This window comes from Pan paniscus, chromosome 4, assembly GCF_029289425.2.
Source record: "Pan paniscus chromosome 4, NHGRI_mPanPan1-v2.0_pri, whole genome shotgun sequence".
Classification (NCBI taxonomy): Eukaryota; Metazoa; Chordata; class Mammalia; order Primates; family Hominidae; genus Pan; species Pan paniscus.
This window is the reverse complement of record NC_073253.2, coordinates 24,110,534-24,133,660: the sequence shown is the minus strand read 5'-3', so window position 1 is coordinate 24,133,660 and position 23,127 is coordinate 24,110,534. Positions and strand designations below refer to the sequence as shown.

Below are 23,127 nucleotides of genomic sequence, written 5' to 3'. Positions count from 1 at the left end.
AAATGTCCATAGCAGCTTTACTCAAAATAGCCCTAAAGTGGATACAATCCGAATGTTCATCAGCAAGAAAATGGATAAACTAATTGTGGTGTATTCATAAAATGAAATAAAACTCAGTTGGGGAAAAACAGAAAACACAAGTTACACATGCATGCAACAACATCGATGAATCTCAAAAAGTTTATGCTAAGTAAGAAAGCCAGGCCAAAAAGAGTACACACTGTTTACAGAATAATCTGAAAAAGGCAAAAGCAATCTATCATGATAGAAAGCAGATCAGTTGCTTGGGACTCAGGTTGGAGGCAGAACTGACTGAAAAGAGGTATTATGGAGGCCTGTGGGTGACGGGGAGAATGCTCCATATCTTGTAGTAGTGGTTTACTCAAGCATATACGTTCATCAAGATTGTATGCTTAGAATGGGTGCATTTTATCGTATGTAAATTATAACTCACTGTAGTTCTTTAAAGGTAGCTTCATAAGAAAAAGAACTAATCCATGGCTGACAATAGTATTTTTCATTATAGAGCTTAGAAAAGAGGGGCTCTTAGGGGTACATCATTGAAAAACTTTTTTTTTTTTCAACTGCAAACCCAATTCCACTGTGTGTTACAAATTAACATGGCTGATAAAAGCATTCTGGTTAGCCTGATAAGAAAGATAAATAAATCACACTGAAATCAAACCACTAGGATTCTTGTTAGGCTCAAGAGCTGGTAAAGAAGCCCTGTCCCTCAGGAATATAGTGGTGCTGGAGATGCAACCACCACAGAAAATAAAACCCAAAGGGCTGGGGAAGAGGTGAAAAGAGGATAGTGTGAATACCAACCTGGATCCTTTGCTGGGAACTCTTGTTATCTTGTTCTGTATTTATCCAGTGCTGTATTTAGAAAAGATTAAATCAAAACTGTGAAATTAAAACATGATGAGTGACAGTTCTGAGAGACAACAGCTGTGGCACTAGATTTTCATCATGTCAGGACTGAGATCTGTATTTCAGGTCACTTTTTTCCATTGGCACTGATCCTGAAGGACAAAAATTATCTTTCTATTGGCTCTTTTCTAAACCACCTGTTGCCTCCATGAGGTAGAAGATTAATAGAGTTTAAATGGGAAGTGAGCCATTTCAAAGGTCTGGGTTGAATGGGGTCTTCATAGAGCACTCACCTCAGGAGTTTAGGCAAAATATTATCTGGTGTCACCAGCAATAATAATTTCCATGTGTTGTATTCCCCTTCTAGGTAGAGAAAACTTTTGAATCACAATACACATTTCAAATGCAAACCCACAATTAGAGAGTTGAACAAATATCTATTGTTTTCTAAGGTATATGAAAAAATATATCTTTTGAAACAGTTATTCCTAATCATTGTCAAATAAATCCCAAGTAACTAATTTAAGGCATTATGAGAATGTACCTTTCTTCCTTCTTTTTTTTGAGATGAAGTCTCGCTCTGTCACCCAGGCTGGAGTGCAATGGCGCGATATCGGCCATTCTATGGGTGCATTTTATTGTATTCACTGCAACCTCCGCCTCCTGGGTTCAAGCAATTCTCCTGCCTCAGCCTCCTGAGTAGCTGAGATTACAGGCGCCCGCCACCACGCCCGGCTTTTTTTTGTATTTTTAGTAGAGACGAGGTTTCACCTTGTTGGCCAGGCTGGTCTTGAACTCCTGACCTCGTGATCCACCCACGTTGGCCTCCCAAAGTGCTGGGATTACAGGCATGAGCCGCCACACCTGGCCCCTTTTTTCCTTCTTAATAAATGCCTAGGCCAGGGGTGGTGGCTCATGCCTGTAATCCCAGCACTTGGGGAGGCCCAGGCATGTGGATCACTTGAGGTCAGAAGTTGGAGACCAGCCTGGCCAACATGGTGAAACCCCATCTCTACTGAAAATACAAAAATTAGCCAGGCATGGTGGCGCACACCTATAATCCCAGCTACTCAGGAGGCCGAAGCAGGATAATCACTTGAACCCGGAAAGCGGAGGTTGCAGTGAGCCGAGATGGTGCCACTGCATTCCGGCCTGGGCAGCAGAATGAGACTCCATCTCAAGAAAAAAAAAATGTGTAATTTCAAAAGTCATGAAACTACCCTTGTCTATAAAATAAGGTCTTGATAAATGGTTAAATATCAATATTTGGATAAGCTGATTCTGGCATATCTATATGATGGAATACTATCAGCAATAAAAAGGAACAGACTACTGATGTACTCAGGAAAACTGATAAATCTCAAATTCATTACGCTAAATGAAAAAAAAAGCCTACATACTCTCTGATAACAGTTACATGGAATTCTGGAAGAGGCAAAATTATATAGAAAAAAAAAAACAGATGAGTGATTTCCAGGGGCTGCAGGGCAGGGGTGTGTTTGACTTCAAAAGGATACGAGGTTGGAGGGAGGTAGGAGGTACTTTGAGGAGTGAAGGAACTACTTGGTATTTTGATTGTGGTGGTGGTTACATGACTGCGTACGTTTGTCAAAGCTTACAAAACTATGCACTAAAATGCATAAAAATTACTGTACCTAAATCATACTTTATCTTTTTCAAAATAATATTTCAAAGAACTATTTTTTTAAAAATGTGTTTTAATTTGAAGGAGGTATTTATGGTCATCACAGGTACTGCAGATCTGGAAATCCTCATTACACTCTAAATGTGCAAAATGAGTCATCAGGCTGTTCTATTAATAGAAAGTGAACTGCATGAACCACAATATTTTAGTAAGGATATAAGCCTTATGAAGAGTTGTAGATACCATTGTTGCGGGGAGTTTGCTTTTTTTTGTTTTGTTTTGTTTTGTTTTCACCTGTGTTTAGATGTAGTGAGTAAGAATGAGATGTATTGTATATTTGAAATTTGCTCTTTTACATTTAAGGAATTAGGACATTTGATTGAAAGAAAACTAGGAATTTTTCACCAGTAGATTGCTACATTTAGTTTTGGAATGCTCTATATGTGTCTTTTAATTATCTTCATAAATTGTTAAAAGTGGATAGATTGTTTAGCTTGTGCCTATAAATCCTAGCTTTACAGCCTGAAAATGTATTTACACACCTATTTTTTCATCTTTTTCTCTGATAAAGCTCTAATAAGTTTATCAGAGAAATTCTATTGAAGAGCCATGAATTTTCCAACTGAAAGTTTCTGCTAAATGATGAGCAGGATAAATGGAATACCCATAAGTAAAAACAATACCCTAAAATTACAGAAAGCTAGGAATAGCTAAACTAAAAATAAAGAATAGGCTGCTCTGCCTGTAGAGTAGCCATTCTTTTATTCCTTTACTTTCCTAATAAACTTGCTTTCACTTAAAAAAAAAAATAGAATAAAGAAGTATGGGTGCAGTGGCTCATGCCTGTAATCTCAACATTTTGGGAGGCCAGGATAGGAGGATCATTTGAGCCCAGGAGTTCAAGACCAGATTAGGCAGCACAGCAAGACCTCCTCTTTGAAAAAAAAAAAAAGAAGAAGAAGAAAAAAGAGAAGAAATTCAAAGGTTAGAGTGGAAAAAATAATTAAAATTCAGGCTTTCACCTGACTTCTCATCTGCAATACTGTTAAGACAATGAAGCAATGCTGTTGGTTTTTGAAGGAAAATGATTTCAATCAAGAGTTCTAGACAGCTTAAATATCAATGAAATGGGCCAGGTGTGGTGGATCATGCCTGTTAATCCCAGCACTTTGGGAGGCTGAGGCTGGTGGATCACCTAAGGTCAGGAGTTCGAGACCAGCCTGACAGACATGGAGAAACTCTGTCTCTACTAAAAATACAAAATTAGCCAGGCGTGGTGGCACATGCCTGTAATCCCAGCTACTCGGGAGGCAGAGGCAGGAGAATCGCTTGAACCCAGGAGGCGGAGGTTGTGGTGAGCCAACATCGCGCCATTGCACTCCAGTCTGGGCAACAAGAGCAAAACTCTGTCTCAAAATAAATAAATAATAAATAAATATAAAGAAATAAAATCAATTAAATGTAAAAACAAAAAAAATTTAGATACGCAAGAATTAGTAAGTTTATCTTTCAGGCATTTTCTCTTTAAAGATACTTGAGAGTAGAGGGAATAAGTCAAGGAATGAAGATATGGGATCTACAAGACAGTGGCTCCAACCTAATATTGCAATGTACAGAAGTCTCAAAGTAATAGCTGTTCAACAGGGCTAGAAAGCAATCAGTTCAAAGAGGCCAGAGGTACACCAGAGGCTGGAGGTCTCCTAGAAAGAAAAGTTTCCATAGACCAAGTAGTACATTTGAGAATTTTGGAAGAAATTATGGGCAATAATAAAAAAATTTTTAAATTAGAAACTCTAGGAAAAATAATAGATTTCAGAAAAGGACATGCAATTATACTTGTGATATAATATATACATATATTGATTTTAATCCACAGTTCCTGGCTCATAATTCCCATAGCTTTTGTTTTAATATTTTGTTATAATGTTGGGGCACTTAAGGCCTCAGAAGCAAGCCTCAGAAAACAGAATCTTTTTCTTTCATCTTCTCCTGCCCTTCTTTTTTTTTTTTTTTTTTTTTTTTTTGAGAAAGAGTCTTGCTGTATCATCCAGGCTGGAGTGCAGTGGCGCGATCTCTGCTCACCGCAACCTCCGCCTCCCAGGTTCAAGCGATTCTCCTGCCTCAGCCTCCCGAGTAGATGGGACTACAGGCATGCACCACCATGTCTGGCTAATTGTTTTGTATTTTTAATAGAGACAGGGTTTCACCATGTTGGCCAGGCTGGTCTCAAACTCCTGGGCTAAACTCCACTCGCTTGGCCTCCCAAAGTGCTGGGATTCCAGGCGTGAGCTACTGCTCCTGGCCTTCTCCTGCCCTTCTTTCACCTGTTCCTTTTTGTCACCAAGGAAGGACCCTAATCTTCCCCTGCTTTTCAGAAGAAGTCATGCCCCATACCCTGGAGGAAAAAATGCTGCACAGAAAGGCCAAGAAAAATCTAAACAGACAGGCCTCGCTGAGTTTTCCCACTCAGCTCATTACCATGAGATCATGCTTTTGTGTCCAATCACATTTCTACATAGCTAGCAATCATGCCAGTCCAATGTAGTCTCCACAAAAGACCCAAGAGAGCAGGATTCACAGAGCTTCTGGATAGCTGAACACGTGGATGTTCTACAGGGCGGTGACCTCAGGGTGGGCATGGAAGCTCTGCTCCCATTCCCCCAGGCCTTACCCTATGCATCTCTTCATCTGTATCCTTTGTAATATCCCTCATAATAAACCAGTAAACAACATAAATGTTTCCCCAAGTTCTCTAAGCTGCTCTAGCAAGTAGCTAAACCCAGGAGGAGGTTGTGGGATCCCCAGTTTATAGCTGGCTGATCAGAAACACAGGTAGAACAAGCTGGGGCTTGTGACTGGCATCGGAAGTGGGGAAGAGGGGCAGTTTTGGGGACGTAGGCCTCAGCCTATGGGATCTGACACTATCTCCAGGTAGATAGCGTCAGAATTGAATTAGAGGACACGCAGCTGGTATCCACTGCAGAAATGATTGCTTGCTTGTTGTGTGGGGAAACCCCTCCCCCACACTCAGTCAGAAGTGTTGATTGTTGTGGCAGAGGAGAAACAGTTTGTGGTTTCTCCACACAATACTACATTATTTTCTCTGCCATGAAGAGTATTCATACAGTCTTTTTCTTTTCTTTCTTTCTTTCTTTTTTTTTTTTTGAGACAGGATCCACTTTGTCTCCCACGCTGGAGTGCACTGGTGTGATCTCAGCTCACTGCAGCATCCACCTCCTGGGCTCAAACAATCCTCCCACCTCAGTCCCTAAAGTAGCCAGTTCTACAGGTGTGCTAATTTTTTGTAGAGCTGGGGTTTTGCCAGGTTGCCTGGGCTGGTCTCGAACTCCTGAGCTCAAGCAGTCCACCCATCTCGGCCTCCCAAAGTGCTAGGATTACAGGCGTGAGCCACCAAGCCCAGCCCATACAGTCTTTTTTTTTTTTTTTTTTCCTTTTTAGACAGAGTCTTGCTCTGTCACCCAGGCTGGAGTGCAGTAGCGCAATCTGGGCTCACTGCAACCTCTGCCTCCCAGGTTCAAACAATCCTCCCACCTCAGTTTCTCAAGTAGCTGGGATTACAAGTGTGCGTCACCATGCCCAGCTAATTTTTGCATTTTTTAGTAGAGATGGGATTTCATCATGTTGGCCAGGCTGGTCTTGAACCCCCGGCCTCAAGTGATCCGCCCACCTCGGCCTCCCAAAATGCTGGGATTACAGGCATAAGCCACTGCTCTCAGCCCAGTCTTAATAATGCAAATGGTAAGACTTTTTTTACTTTCATTGTCAACCTATAGACAAATCTCAAAACAGTTAATTATATAAATGTCATCAACCTCAATAAGGTCAAGGGACATACAGATGACAGAATTTAACAGGTACAAAGAGAAAAGACAGGTAAAGAGAAAGACAGGTGTGCATACCCTCTTCCAACGAAGTAGGTATTCACATTGTCATTGATTTTTTTTTTAATTGGTTGAGTCTTAAATATTTTACTTAAAGTCATAGGTGGTATAAGAGAGCTAAATCCTCACCTATCGTATGCAGGAAACCAACGAATTTGGTTGAATGTAGTTGCAGGCAGATAATATGCACTAAAAAATGTCATTTCCCTTACTTTGGTCAAAATCCATTAACGCATTCTGTGTAAGTGTGGAGTCCTTATCATGGCATTCATGATTCACTGTAATCTCAAAATCAGTTACCATTTTGGATTTACTTTCCTTATATGCCCCCTACACTCCAGTGAAATGAAACCATATCCACCATGCAGCCATTGATGCAAGCATGTCAAGAGAGGGAGACTTACAAGAGTAAGCAGTAAGGATTCTGAGAAGCTGATATACCTTGGTCAAATTAAATTTTATCAGGAAGCTTTGAGCAGTGGCAGTATGGTAGCCAATGCAGTTTATCCAAGGTGCAATTATTATTAATTGAAAACTGTTCCCAATACTTCACTGTAATGACTTGCGATATAGTCAGTATTGGCAATTTTTTGTTTGTTTGTTTAAGAAATGGTCTGACTCTGTCACCCAGGCTGGAGTGCAGTGGTATAGTCACAGCTCACCACAACCTCAACCTCCCAGGCTCAGGTGATCCTCCCACTTCAGCCTCCCAAGTAGCTGGGACTACAAACACCTAACACCATGCCCGAATAATTTTCATATTTTTTGTAGAGATAGGGTTTACCATGCGGCCCAAGCTGGTCTCGAAATCCTGGGCTCAAGCGATCCTCCCACTTTGGCCTCCCGAAGTGCTAGGATTACAGGTGTGAGCCACTGAGCCCAGACTCCAGCATTAGCAAATTTTGACCATCTCTACAGAGACTGAATAATAAATAAATAAATGCTAAATTTTATCAGGAGAACTCAAAGCACACACAATTAGTGTTAGTCAATATGAAAGCTTTAGGCTAATATTATTTCTTTGCTTGCAGAAAAAAGATCACATTTAGCCTGGCATAACAATGACTCTGTTTCTATTATGCCAATTAGACCCTTGGTAAACTAGCTCTAATGAGGAACCTTGGAGCACTTTTTATTAATCTTAATATCACAATTATCATGAAAACCATTTGGAGACAACATAAAGATTATTGGGGCCAGGTGCAGTAGCTCATGCCTGTAATCCCAGCATTTGAGGAGGCCTAGATGAGGGGATCGCTTGAGCCCAGGAGTTCAAGACCAGCCTGGGCAACATGGTAAGACCCCATCTCTACAAAAGAATAAGTAAATAGGCCAGGTGAAGTGGCTCACACCTGTAATTCCAGCACTTTGGGTAAGGCCAAGGCGGGTGGATCACCTGTGGTCAGGAGTTCGAGACCAGCCCAGCCAACATGGCAAAACGCTGTCTCTACTAAAAATACAAAAATTACCTGGGTGTGGTGGCACGCACCTGAAATCCCAGCTACTCAGGAGGCTGAGGTGGGAGAATCACTTGAACCCAGGAGGCGGAGGTTGCATTGAGCCAAGACTGAGCCACTGCACTCCAGCCTGGGAGACAGAACGAGACTCCATCATAAATAAATAAATAAATAAATAAATAAATAAGTAAATAAAATTAGCTGGGCATGGTGGTGTGTGCCTGTGCTTCCAGCTATTTGGGAGGCTAAGGCAGGAGGATTGCTTGAGCCCAGGAGGTCAAGGCTGTGGTGAGCCATGTTTGTACCACTGCACTTCAGCCTGGGCAACAGAGCAAGACCCTGTCTCAAAAAAAAAAAGGTTTAAAAGATTATTGGTGTCTTCAAGTAGCATAATAATAGAGATTTTCTCATTTTCACCCACTGGCAATTTGGGTAGTTAGAAAGGAAAAATGACTCAGCTTGAAATATAGGGCTAGCTGGATGCAGTGGTGCATGTCTGTAGTCCCAGCTACTAAGGAGGCTGACGCAGGTGGCTAGCTTGAGTGCAGAAGTTCAAGGCTGTAATGTGCCATAATTGCACCTGTGAATAGCCACTGTACTCCAGCCTGGGCAACACAGTGAGACCCTCCATCTCTAAAATAAATAAATAAGTAAATAAAAATGTAAAAAATATATAGGACAATAATGGTAAAATCATTGAAACAAACTGAAAAAAGCTTCATTATATTTCAAGAGTGCATATTTTATTTATCATGAATGCAGACTACTATTTCAGGTGTCTTAGTGGGTGAGCAGTATGTGTTCTCTCCATCAGTATCTTTGTTGCTTAGGTTTCTTTGTAAGCAATAGAAATCAACTGAGGCTAGCTCTGGGCCCATTAAAAATAATTTAAAATAAATTATAATTAACTAAAAATAACAATATACAAGTTAAACATTGACACCTAAATTTTTTAAATAAAATAACATTTGGAAAGATACTAGGTAGCATTTCAAACAAAAGAAATAACTAAACAATGAGGACTAGGTGGGCGGATCACCTGAGCTCAGGAGTTCGAGACCAGCCTGGCCAACATGGTGAAACCCCATCTCTTCTAAAAATACAAAACTTTACCAGGCATGGTGGTGGGCACCTGTAATCTCAGCTACTTGGGAGGCTGAGGCAGGAGAATTGCTTGAACCCTGGAGGCAGAGGTTGTCACTCTACCCTGGGTGACAGAGTAAGACTCTGTCTCAAAAAAAAAAAAAGAAACAAAACAAACAAAAAACCAATGGGGACTTGTGGAGGATAGCAACTAGGGTTGCTCTGGGATTCTCAGTGGTAAAACAAACAAAATATCTGGTTGGCGTCGCTGATCACTACCACTAAAATGACTCAGCTTCAACCACCTTCTTCATTTTTGAGACTATACTCCATATTCAGATGGCTAGGACAAAAATAGCCCTGTGTTTCAACCTTGGGGGAAGGGACGAGGGGAAGGCAAACACTGTGGCTGAGAGTTCTACACAGAAATGTTGGCCAGGATGACCTGAGGCTTCTCAAAGGAAAGAGGGAGAATTAATGCTGGGCAGACAAAAAGAGATTCCTACTACAAACTGTCAAGGGCTTTTAAAATGACATTACTACCTTGAAGCTGCCCCTCTGGTCCTACTCTTGTCCTTTCCTGGGATTATAAGGATTCCCTTCTCTTTTTTGCCCTGGTCCTATGATATTTTTGGTTTATCTGTCAATGTGATTATAATTTTAGCTATAATTTTTTTTTCACTTTTTTTTTTTTCCTTGAGACAGAGTCTTGCTCTGTTACTCAGGCTGGAGTGCAGTGGCACGATCTCAGCTCACTGCAACCTCCACCTCCTGGGTTCGAGCAATTCCCCCTGCCTTACTTAGCCTCTCAAGTAGCTGGGATTACAGGCGTGAGCCACCAAGCCCTGATTTTTCCCTTTTTTTTAGAGCTGACTTTCTATGGTCAAACTAACCTTTTGTGGTAGAAATTTGTCTTGCCTTGTACCATAGGTAGATTTAAACATGTGAGATTTTGTATGCTTGTCCAGAGGTATGCCATAGCTTTGACTATTATTATTAATAACTACTGAGTTCTTACTTTCAACTTGGCATGATGTTATAAGAGATGCTAAGTTGCCCTTGAGGCTGGGCGCAGTGGATCACACCTGTAATCCCAGCACTTTGGGAGGCCAAAGCAGATGGATCACTTGAGGTCAGGAGTTCGAGATTAGCCTGGCCAACATGGTGAAACCCTGTCTCTACTAAAAATACAAACAAACAAACAAACAAAAAATTAGCCAGGCATGGTGGCATGCACCTGTAATCCCAGCTACTTGGGAGGCTGAAGCAGGAGAATCACTTGAACTCAGGAAGCAGAGGTTGCAGTGAGCCGAGATCATGCCACTGCACTCCAGCCTGGGCAACAGAGACTCTGTCTCAAAAATAAATAATAAATAAATAAAATTTAAAAATAAAATGTGATCAGCTTATTTTAAAATAATGCTTATTTTTTAAGTTATTTTTCACATAATGCATTTCAACTTATTGGTAATAAAATCTCCACATCTCCCTATTATGGGATAACTTGTGTTCCCCCAAAGTAATTTATTGACATCCTATACCCAAGTACCTGTCCATGTGACCTTATCTGAAAATAGGACCTTTGCAGATATAATCAATTTACAATGTATTCACTGGGCCCTAATCCAACATAACTGGTGTCCTTATAAGAAGACGACGTAAAAGACAGGCACTCAGGGAGAATGCCATGTGACCACAGGAGCAAAGGCTGAAGTAATACAGCTACAAACCCAGGAGCTGCAAGTACCCATGGTCACCCCTGGAAGCTAGGAAGATACAAGGAAGGATTCTACCCAGAGTTTCAGAAGGAACATGGCTCTGCCGACTTCTTCACTTTGGACTCTGGTTTCCAGAACTGTGAGAGAATAAATTTCTATTGTTTTAATCACCCAGTTTGTGGTATTTTGTTATTGCAACCCTAGGAAACTAATACATGTCCCCTCCACAACCAGACTCGTTTCTTCTTCTTCCTCCACCAGCCTTAGATTGTAACTCTTACAATTACTGTAAGAGTGGTTCCTGAATTTTAATACACACACATCACCTGGGGATCTTGCTAACAAGCACATTCTGATTTGGTAGTTATGGACGGGGTCTGAGAGTCTGTTCCCAGGTGATGCTGGACCAAGGACCAGGCTTGGAGAAGCAAGGCTATAAAAAAGTCAACCAGGCCCAGTGCGGGAGCTCACACCTGCAATCCCAGCACTTTGGGAGGCTGAGGCGGGTGGATCACTTGAGGTCAAGAGTTTGAGACAAGCCTGGCGAACATGATGAAACCCCGACTCTACTAAAAATACAAAAATTAGCTGCGCGTCCCAGCTACTTGAGAGGCTGAGGCAGGAGAATCACTTGAATCTGGGAAGGGAGGCGGAGGTTGCAGTGAGCCGAGATCATGCCACTGCACTCCAGCCTGGGCGACAGAGCGAGACTCCATCTCAAAAAATAAATAAATAAATAAAACTAAATTAAATTTTAAAAATTAGCTGGGCGTTGGCCAGGCACAGTGGCTCATGCCTGTAATCCCAGAACTTTGGGAAGCCGAGGCAGGCAGATCATGAGGTCAGGAGTTCAAGACCTGCCTGGCCAACATAGTGAAACCCCGTCTCTACTAAAAGTACAAAACTTAGCAGGGCATGGTGCCTGTAGTCCCGGCTACTCGGGGGGCTGAGGGAAGAGAATCTCTTAATCCAGGAGGCGGAGGTTGTGGTGAGCCAAGATCACACCACTGCCCTCCAGCCTGGGCAACAGAGTGAGACTCCGTCTCAAAAAATAAAAATAAAAATAAAAATAAATGAGCCGGGCGTGGTGGTGTGCGCCTGCAATCCCAGCTACTCTAGAGACTGAGACAAGAGAATCACTTGAACCTGGGAGGTGGAGGTTGCAGTGAGCTGAGATGTCTTTGTCAGGCATGTTTCAGATCTAGGATTTTTGGCTTTTTGCCACAATGCTAGCAGAGATTAAATGGAAAAACCCAGTGGAACGAAAAGAAGTATTCACGGAACTTGTGTCTTGTGCCTCTCCCCTAAAGAAGAAAGAAGAATGAGGAGGAGGAGGAGGAGGAGGAGAAGGGGGAGGGGGAGGGGGAGGGAAGGAAAAGAAAAGAAGTAAACAAAATATCCAAGGGGAAAACAATTACTTTTCTTTCTTTCTTTTAGAGACAGTGTCTTGCTATGTTGCCCAGGCTGGTCTTGAACACCTGGGCTCAAGCAATCCTCTCTCCCGCCTTGGCCTTCCAAAGTGTTGGGATTGCAGGCATGAGCCACCACACCTGACCTAAAAATTTCAAAATACACTTGAAGATTATTGTCCAATCAACCCCCTCTCCCCACCTGCACAAAAGATTTAGAATACAAATATTTCAACCTTGTTTTCTAAATAAGTGAATTTATGAATATAATAGTGAGCTGATATTTTATGTGGTCACTTTTTTCTCTTTTTCCTTTTATCTCATCAAATTCCTTTTTAGCATAATTTTATTTTTAAAATGGTGATTTCCAAATGAAACACTGCAGACTGAGAGATGAATGAGCACCATAATGGAACAATATAGGCCAACTACCCTGGAGTTACTGATGTTACTACTTGGGAATAGTGGTGACTTTGAAAAAGTTCAAAGACTAACTTTGAAAGCATTTCAAAATGCCTATTTTTGGCTGGGTGTCATGGCTCATGCCTGTAATTCCAGTACTTTAAGAGGTCTAGGTGGGCGGATCACTTGAGCTCAGAAATTTGAGACCAGCCTGGGGAGCATGGAAAAACCCCATCTCTACAAGAAATACAAAAATTAGCCAGGTGTGGCACGCGCCTGTAGCCCCAGCTACTTGGGAGGCTGAGGTGGGAGGATCACCTGACCCTTGGGAGGCTGAGGCTGCAGCAAGCAGTGATCATGCCACTGCACTTCAGCCTGGGCAGCAGGGTAAGACCATGTCAAAAAAGAAAAAAATGCCTATTTGGGGGGCTTCACTTTCAGAGATAGTGTCTTTAAGCCTGAGGGCTGGTCAAGGAATTAAGAGTTTTTCTATAACTCTTTGGGTAATTCTGACACAAAGTCAGATTGGAAAAATATTACTCTGAAATAAAGAAAATTTACAGAAACTTGATTTTATTTTATAAACAAAGTTCTAATTAAAAAAAAAAAAAAGAGCTGGCCAGGTATGGTGGTACACCCTTGTAATCTCAGCACCTTGGGAGGCCGAGGCAGGCGGATCCCTTGAGCCCAGGAGTTCGAGACCAGCCTGGGCAACATGGTGAAACCCTGTCTCTTAAAAAAATACAAAAATTATTCAGGCATGGTGGCACACACCTGTAGCCCCAGCCCCTGGGAAGGCTGAGGTGGGACTATCACCTGATCCTGGGGAGGGTGAGGCTGAAGTGAGCCAAGATCCCACCACTTCACTTTAGCCTAGGCAAGAGAGTGAGACCATGTCTCAAAATAAGTAAATAAAAATAAAAAGGAACAAAGAAAAAGAGCCGAGTGGTGGTGCACGCCTGTAGTCCTAACTACTGGAGAGGCTGAGGCGGAAGGGTTCCTTGAGCCCAGGAGTTCGAGGCCAGCCTGGGCAACACAGAAAGACTCTCTCTTTAAAGGAAAAAAAAGAAAAGAAAAGAAATTTGTCTATATAAATATACAGTTAAAGCAAACAATATAATATATAAAACCAAATTTGGAAATATTTTTTCCTTCCATCAAAACTTAAACATCAATTTTAGAACACAGTGTTCTATATCGTAAGGAGTCCTAGAGTCTACCCAGAATAATGTCTCACATGCTCGCCCTCTTGCTATAGTTGTCAAACCTAAATGTACCTAAGAATCACTGATAGGTAGTTGGTTAATACGATGGATTATTTCTAGGCCCCGACCTCAGACAGGTGCCTCCATGCCCCCACCCAGCCAGGACATTCCGAGTCTGTAATTTGAAGTGAGCTTCAAGAATCTGCATTTTTACCGCGGCGCTTTTGATGCAGGCGGTCCACGGTAAAGTTGCTGCCCTGCTGCTGCGCTGCAGATTGAACTCTGGGGAAGAAGAAATGAGCACGACCGCTCCTGAGGTCCATCTAAACCGGTCCATTTAGATGGACAGGTTTTAGCAGTCCATCTAAATCTGTCTCAGGAGCTTTCTTTCTTTTCTTTTTTTTTTTTTTTTTTTGAGACGGAGTCTCGCTCTGTCGCCCAGGCTGGAGTGCAGTGGCGCGATCTCGGCTCACTGCAAGCTCCGCCTCCCAGGTTCACGCCATTCTCCTGCCTCAGCCTCCCGAGTAGCTGGGACTACAAGCGCCCACAACTACGCCCGGCTAATTTTTTGTATTTTTTAGTAGAGACGGTGTTTCACCGTGTTAGCCAGGATGGTCTCGATCTCCTGACCTCGTGATCCGCCCGCCTCGGCCTCCCAGAGTGATGGGATTACAGGCGTGAGCCACCGCGCCCGGCCTGTCTCAGGAACTTTCAAAGGGGAGTGGCAGACAGAAAATGAGCACGGTATCTAATCAGCAAGTAGGATGGCAAATAAGAACGCCTTTATGAAGGCCCCAGTTTTTACAGTAAGTCCCTCACTGCCCGCACACAACGATGCCAAGTTCCAACCTGATTTGCGTCACCACAATTGTGGGTTTGCGCCAAGGTTAGTTATCAAGCGTAGTGAGAGGATAAATTCACAAAATGAGGGACAAAAATAAGACGAGAGCTGGGTACAACGGAAGTGAAACCTGGGTGGAGGTCACCTCCAAATCACAGTGGAAGGACGATGTCAGGAATTGTCCCAACATGCTTTTGATGAAAGAATTTGATTAGTGGACTATTGCACTCTTAAAGGCAAAGAAAACAAAGCACGGCAGTGCCCCGCTCGGTCGGGATTCAAAAGCAGTGAAAGCTGGCTTGCTCTGTTTAAAGCGACAGGACTGCTCTGCTGTGCAGGAAAGACTAAGGAGGCAGCGGTATCTGCGAAGTCCTGCGAGCTCCCGGCGACAGGAGTAGCGCGAGCAGCTGACGGGGGAAATCCACTGGCAGCGAGTCCGATGAGTCAGCGCTGAGTCACGCTCGGCGCTACGTGCCGGCCTGGACGGCCGCAGCCCGGGGCCCGCAGCCGCGGAGTCAGCAGAGATCCGCCGCTTCCTGGAAGACCCTCCCTGCGCCTGAGGGAGGGGGCGGCGTCGCCTCCTCGCGCCGCCTCCTCGCGCCGCCAAGGCCCCCTGCAGTCACACACTCGCCCGCACGCACGACCTCCTCGCTCCATCCTGGGGACATCCAGGATTCACCCCCGAGGGGAAGAGTCCCATGTGACAAATGGTTAGAGCTTGGGCGGATGCTTTCATCCCATGTGTTTCCTCAAAGCTGAGATTCCAGCGCTCTTGCTTTTTTCGTGTTGTTGTTAGGTTTTTAACTTTTTTTCCCCTGTTTCCTGGCAGAGGATTAACACGCTGATCTTTTTATAGTTTCCAATATTTTAAATGAAGCACCAGAAGAATGGATTAATAAAACGTGTTGAAACTTAAGCATCAAATCGTCACACTGCCCTGGGTTCTAAAATGACTAGAAAGTGACTGCGCTAGAAGCTTTGAATGTTGGGTAACTGGGAAGGATTAACTCGGTTCTGATGTGCCCTTTGTTAATGAAAAGCAAATCTTTGCTATTTGTCCAACCACCCTTATAATAACTAAATTTGTCTAAAGACTGGAGACATGTTTGGTAATAATTAGATATGGAGTCACCAAAGAACAGGGTAGCCATGCCTTTGTGTTTTCTGTGCCTTAACTAACATTCTGTTGTCCTAATGTGCAAATGATACATTGTTGGTTTTAAAAAATATTATGGCAATGTTTATATCCATGCTGAGAGTTAATAGCAGGTATTGTGTCATGAAGTGCAGCTAGTCAGTGAGATAGTCCTGATACAGGTGGGGTAATTATTATTTAGGGACAATTTGCGGCTGTTTTTCAAGGCAGACTGGGTCTTTAGAAGTTGTGCCAGCTGTTACCGGTGGTTCTGCTTCATTGGGAGAATTATTTCCCTCCTTATCCCTGTGTACGTGTGAAATGATGCAAAACAATAGAGTGTTCGTGTAGTTTGACTGCTTTTCTTGCAGGCAAGGAGACTGAAGTAATTAGAGGTTGAACTGACTCACCAAGGTTACTGGAGAAGCATGACTACCCAATTTTGTAAAGGAAAGAAAAGCCCCAAACAAATACAAATAGGAAACATGAAAATACGAGAGAGGATCAGAGCCCAAGAAAGCAAAATGAGTAATATGGACCAGAAATGGAATCTCATATACTTGAACTAGTTGTAATGGGAGGTATACTTAATGCACTAGCCTTAAAAAAAAAGTCAAATTATTGCATAAAAATTTAAGATTTTAAGTAATTACATACATCATTTGATGTTTTAAAAACTGTGCCTGATTCTGATTCATTATTCTTAGCATATCCATATGGATATTGCCTTGGCATTTACTGAGTCAGACTTCAGTTCAAAACCCAAGTTCATCTTATGACGGTGTGAACTTGGACTTGATACTTAGCTTCTCTAAGCCTATAATGGAGATTATAATCACCATTTCACCTGTTTGCAAAGCAGGCAGGATTAAATGAGATGATGCCTATAAAAGGTTTAGCACATTTCCATGCAAAAAATTTCTCAGTAAATGAAGCTTGTATTGTGTTATCAGTATTATTGAACTTGACTAAACTATTGATCAGGTCACAAAGAGGTAGTACAGGTACTTTGTCCAGATCCTAGAACTAGTAAAAGCTTTGGGAATGTACATCACAAACGTAGTGGTTCAGTGACCGATATGGTTTGGCTCTGTGTCCCCACCCAAATCTCATCTCGATTTGTAATCCCCACGTGTCAAGGGAGGGACCTGTAATCCCCATGTATCGAGGGAGGGAGGTGATTGGACCATGGAGTCAGTTTCCCCCATGCTGTTCTTGTGATAGTGAGTTCTCATGAGATCTGATGGTTTTATAAGTGTTTGGTAGCTCCTCCTTCATTCTTCTCTTTCGTTCCACTTTCTGAAAAAGGTCCTTGCTTCCCCTTCACTTTCTGCCATGATTGTAAGTTTCCTGTGGCCCCCCACCCAGCCATGTGAAACTGTTAGTCAATTAAACCTCTTTTTTTTCTTATAAATTACTCAGTCTCAAGTATTTCTTTATATATAGAGTGTGAAAACAGACTAATACAGTGACCTTGGGCAAGATCCTTAGACAAGAGTCTAAAACACCTGAGCAAGTACTTAATGTTCTTTGATTATGAGTGGAGAGATGAAAGAAATAAAGGAAATCTAAATAAAAGGAATGCCCTACAATCATCAGTTGGCCAGAAAAGTGGTAGGTGATGCAAAACAACCAGGCAAGAACCCTTTTCTCCCATCCTCAGAGAGAGCTCCTTGACAAAGTACCATAGCAGTCACTGGGCAGAGGATATACTATTGTACTATTGCCCTTTAAATTATAGATCAATCCCTTTGCCATACAGGAATGCATTATTTAGCTGAGACAGAAATTTGGTTCTGTCCAGATATAAGGCCGATGAGCTTAGCTGTTGATAGAAGTTAGTGACCAATCTCCCATCAACTTCCCCAAGCAGCTCATAAGAGATAAGTCACTAAGTCATTTTCTTTTTTTCTTTTTCTTTTTTCTGATGGGGTCTTGCTCTGTTGTTCAGGCTGGAGTGCAGTGACATGATCTCAGCTCACTGCAACCTCTGCCTCCTGGGTTCAAGTAATTCTCCTGCCTCAGCCTCCCAAGTAGCTAGGACAGGCACACACCACCACCCCCAGCTAATTTTTTGTATTTTTAGTAGAGGTGGGGTTTCACCATGTTGGCCAGGCTGGTCTCGAACTCCTGATCTCAAGTATCTGCCTGTCTCCAACTCCCAAAGTGCTAGGATTACAGGTGTGAGCCACCGCACCCAGTAATAAGTCACTTTCTTGAAATAGTATTTGTCTTACTCAGCTTGGGCTGCCATAACAAAGTACCACAGACTGTGTGGCTTAAGCAATAGAAATATACTTCTCACAGTTCTGGAGACTGGAAAGATCAGGGTGTCAGCAAGGAAGGTTTCATTCTAAAGCCTCTTCTCTTCGCTTGCAGGTGGATGCTCAAATGATCTCTTCTTTGTGTACACACAGGGTGGTGAGGAGAGAGAGAAGGGGCGGGTTTTAGGCTTCAATATATGACTTTTGACAGTGTTAAAAGACAAAATTAAAACAAATTTAAAGATCAAACTGGCTTTTATTTGGGATTCTAGAATCAGGCAGCATTTTATTCTATAAAATAGTGAGTGCTCTACTGGGTTTAGCAAAACAGTTACTTTTTTGTTTTTTGCTTTTTTTGAGACAGGGTCTCACTCTGTTGTCCAGGCTGGAGTACAGTGGCGTGATCAGCACTCACTGCAACAGTTAGTTTTTATATGAGAACAAGGAAACAAATATAGAAAAAAGCAGAATGGTTAACATCAGGTTACTTCAGGTTACTTTTCTTATAAGGTTTAAAGCAGAAGGACTTCCTTATTAGGGTGACTCAAGTTGACTGGGTCTTTTCCAAGTGATGGCTGTGAGTGCACCTCTTGTTTTCAAGAAAAACTGGTGTGTTTGGGGATTTATCTGCTTCCTTAAGGTTTTAGCTTGATTATGTGGTTTGGTCTATTGGGCCCTACTATGGCACCTCAGTCCAAAATAATGGCTTCCCATAAATTTTATTTACCAGGAGGGACATGACTCAGGACACAGCAATTTCTTTTTATTCTTTCTCTTATTTTTTTCTCTCTTTTCTTTTTCATTCTCTAATGTGCTTCAAAGACAGGGATTTCAGCTACCACGGTGGCTCATGCCTGTAATCCTAACACTTTGGAAGGCCAGGGCAGGAGAATCTCCTGGGGCCAGGAGGTTGAGGCTGTAGTGAGCTATGATAGCACCACAGCACACCAGCCTGGATGACAGAGTAAGACCCTGACTCAAAACAAGACAAAACAAAACAAAACAATACCAAAAACCCCAAAAAACAGAGAAAGATATTTGTTTCAAAATTACCCCCCACCAAAAGAACGCAACTCCTTTGTAAATGAAACAACAGACTCCATACATGATGATGGTTCCATAAGATTATGATGCAGCTGAAAATTTTCTAGTGACATCATAGTCATTGTAAGGTTGTAGCACAATGTGTTACCTTTTCTATGTTTAGATATGTTTAGAAATGCAAACACAACTGTGTTACAATTGCCTATAGTATTCAGTACAGTAACATGCTGTATAGCTTTGCAGCCTGGGAGCAATAGGCTATGTAAACCAAAAAGTGAGACAAATCTCCTCAATTTGCTCAGATTGAGGACACACCAGGAAAAAGAGACACAAGTTACACTAGAATCTGTGGACTGTGTTTTTTCCAAAGAGTCTTTAGGACCTCAGTTTTTAAAGGGAAAAGAGCAGGCAGGTGGGGAAAGAGCAACAGTCAATTATACATTCCTCTCACAAAGTAAATCTGCATTTTATGTAGTATAAACATAGAGTAGAGAAAGAAATTGTATTAGTCCGTTTTCACGCTGCTGATAAAGACATACCTGAGACTGGGTAATTTATACAGGAAAAAGAGTTTAATGGACTTACAGTTCCACAATGGCTGGAGAAGCCTCACAATCATAGCGGAAGGAAAGGAGGAGCAAGTCATGTCTTACATGGATGGCAGCAGGCATAAAAAGGAGCTTTTGCAGGGAAATTCCCTCTTCTAAAACTGTCAGATCTCATGAGACTTATTCACTATCATGAGAACAGCATGGGAAAGACCTGCCTTCATGATTCAATTACCTCCTACAGGGCCCTTCCCAGAACAGGTAGGAATTCATGATGAAATTTGGGTGGGGACACAGACCATATCAGAAGTCAAACATGAATTTGTCTCAGGGTGGGCAGAGGGATGATTTCTAATCTTGTCTTTGTCCAGTACCTGTGAAGGTAAACTGTTAATTTACGTTATCAGGATGTGATTCCACAGAACTCTGTTTTAGGATAAAGACTTGGGCCCACAAAGAATTTCATTGTGAGCAGTTTGTGAGGGAGGCCACATGGGGAGCTATGTGGCCCTCTGTGCTGCAGCTGTTTAGGAGCAAAAGGAAGGCAGTTTTTGCATGACTTATTTCCCAAGCTTAACTTCTCCCTTTGGCATAGTGAGTTTAGTGTTCCAAGATTTTATTTTCCTTTCACAGCTATACTATATAGCCTAGGTGTGTAGTAGGCTATACCATCTAGGTCTGTGTACTCTGTGGTGTTCACACAATGATGAAATCACCTATGGATTTGTTTCTCAGAATGTATCTCCATCATTAAGCAATGCATGACTGTATTGACAGACTCAGAATTATTTCCTTTCATAAATTCATTCAGTAATCTCTGCAATTTTCAGTACTAAATCGTGGGACGCTTAACAGTGACTATCTTTACCTCTGTACTTTTGTACTAGTTCAAGGCACATGATGACTTCCCTTCTCCTGTCTCTGTATTCAAATCCAACTCAGCCTTAATGCACAGATAAAACTCCTATTTTCTCTTTGAAGACTGATCACTAACACCTCAAGCCAAATGGATCTCACCCTCTGCAGGACCTTGTGGCATAAATTGCTGTTCATGTCTTATCCTTTTGACATTTGAACTTCAGCCATGTCAAGTGGCTATGTCAGTGGTTTACATGTCTCATAAGTGTCTATATAAATGTCTCTCCAACTAAACTGTAAGCACTCTTGTGACAAGAGACAAATTCCAAATTCTTACATGCATGTTATAGCATCCACAATAGGTAGCAACATTCTCTGAACATTGGCGCTCAATAAATAGCAATGCAATCTTTGGCATTTTTAGATGGATACAGAAACTTTGTGATTATGAAGTTTAATATTTCATATATTTAGCAAGTAGGAGAACAGATCACAAAGAGACCTATTCCAGATCGTAGAGCTCATAAAAGCTTTGGGAATGTTCATCACAAGCATTGCTAATTCAGTGACCGTGGGCAAGATCCTTAGCTGCTCGGGCTCCGTTTTTCCTTTTGAAAAGTAACAGGAGTCGGTGCAGGGAGGGGTAGGGACACACACACACACACACACACACAAAGAAAAGTAAAAGAGTTTATACTTTGTGATCCCAAAAGTTCTTCCCAGATTTTTTTTAAAAACACAGCTTAATGAATATTGTTATGAGCCAGATAGATACTAAACACTTTGTCAACATTTTAAAATTTGATCCTTGTAAATACAGCTTTGTGAGGTGAGGTGGTATCATTCCTATTTTCACAGATAAGGTAACTGAGAAATAAGAAGTTTAAGTAACTTTCCCAAGGACACTCAACTAATAAGCAGCAGAAAAGAACTGGATTGGAATCCAGGCCTGTCCAACTGCAAAGCTTGAGATCTTATACTATTCTGCTTCATTTCTGCACTCTTCATTTTTATAGAGAGACTATAACTGAGAAAAGTTAAATATTTCACCAAGAATTTCACATCTAGGAATTGGTAGAGGTAGGACTGGATTCCAAGACTAGCTCTCTTTCCCTTATCATATGCTTCAGGTATCTATTTTATCAATAAAAATTCAGAAGGGGATTGTTTTAGTTGATTTCAGTGAGTTAATTCGTATTGAATATAATTCAACAGTGAATGTAGTTGATTGTGTTTGTCGAATAAATAAATGAGTTTATTTTCTAGTTTAGAAAACTTTTCTATCTGGGCACAGTGGCTCATGCCTGCAATACCAGCACTATGGGAGGCTGAGGTGGGAGAATTGCTTAAGACCAGGAGTTGGAGGCCAGCCTGGGCAATATGGCAAAACCCCATCTCTACAAAAAATACAAAAATTAGCCAGGTATGGTGGTGCATGCCTACAGTAGTTCCAGCTACTCAGGAAGCTGAGGAGCAAGGATAGCTTGAGCTCAGTAGGTCGAGGCTGCAGTGAGCCATAAATGTACCTGGGCAACAGAGCACTCCAGCCTGGGCAACAGAGTGAGACCCTGTATTAAAAAAAAGAAGAAGAAAGAAAAAGAAAAAGAAAAAAAAGAAAAATTTTCTGACGTACCTCTGTGCTTCACCAGTTCTAAGCAAAAGTGGGTGAGAAGGTGGTTAGGGATTTCAATAACGTAAATGTAGGAACACACCAGGGTGTGAGGGGTGGCAATCACTATAATATATGAACCAGCCTTTATAGGGATGTTATTGAGAAAAGTAGAAGAATATAAAATATATTCTCTTTTAATCAAATCCAAAAGAAATAATGACACAATTCACATCATCGCTATCTCCAAGGAAGAATAAACATAGCTCCCTATCTTGAGTTCAGATTACAATTTGAATCTTCACAGTACCCAGTTTTCCTCAGGGAAGAATCTCTGAAGGTATAGCCCGTGAACTACGTAAAATAATTGCCACAGCCTCCTGCCTACAGAAGTTTGTTTTCTACTTTAAGGAACAAAGTCAAGAGAGAAATTCTAGGGCACTTGAGGCAATCTTTGCCTATGTTCTTTCCTTGAATAAGCCCCAGAAATGTCCTTGCGGGGTACCTTGTGGAGCCAGGCAGGCCTTGACCCATTAGGTGATGAGAGCCTACCTGAGAGCCCTCTGTGGGAAAGAAAAAATATGGAAGGCCAGGATCTGCACTGGAAGGATGATGACAGTGATGACCTAATTATTTGCCCCCAACCAAGATATTCTTAGATCTACTCTGGGATTTTCTACAGCCAGACCAGAGCATAAAGCTGGCATTCATCCCAGCAGATGAAAACTTAAGCAATTCCTCAGCATTTCCATGGACCCTGAGGAAACAAGTAATAGAAAAAAAAAAAGGCCAGACTCTTTCCCATGGCTTCAAATATCAGAGTTGCCTTAAAGTGATTATTTACAACCATGTATGTGTTTATTCCATGAGTGTGCATAATATATGCTTTTGTTAAATGTGATGGGGAGAATGATTCACTAACATTTCTAGATAAGTTTTGAAGAATACAGGAATTTTGGGTACTCTTAATGCCATATGTACTTGCCAAGGAACATTTCTTCTTATTATATTAATAACTGTAAGAAAACACAGTATGCTTATTAATACTTGCCAAATGTTGATGTACATACAGCTTTTCTTTTCAACAAGATAATTAGATTACGTAAAAGATCTGTGTGAACCAGGGCAGGCCTA

The 23,127-nt window shown here is 41.8% G+C and overlaps 1 long non-coding RNA gene and 1 other non-coding gene across 3 annotated transcripts in view; one reads left to right on the top strand and one right to left on the bottom strand.

Moving 5' to 3' along the window:
- LOC129397745 (uncharacterized) overlaps positions 1-23,127 on the bottom strand; it is a 132,481-nt gene that overhangs the window by 82,474 nt on the left and 26,880 nt on the right. The gene's annotated exons all lie outside the window — the stretch shown is intronic.
- On the top strand, positions 6,888-7,028 carry LOC112440022 (U4 spliceosomal RNA). The gene has a single exon (XR_003028227.1). It is a non-coding gene; the product is annotated as a U4 spliceosomal RNA (small nuclear RNA).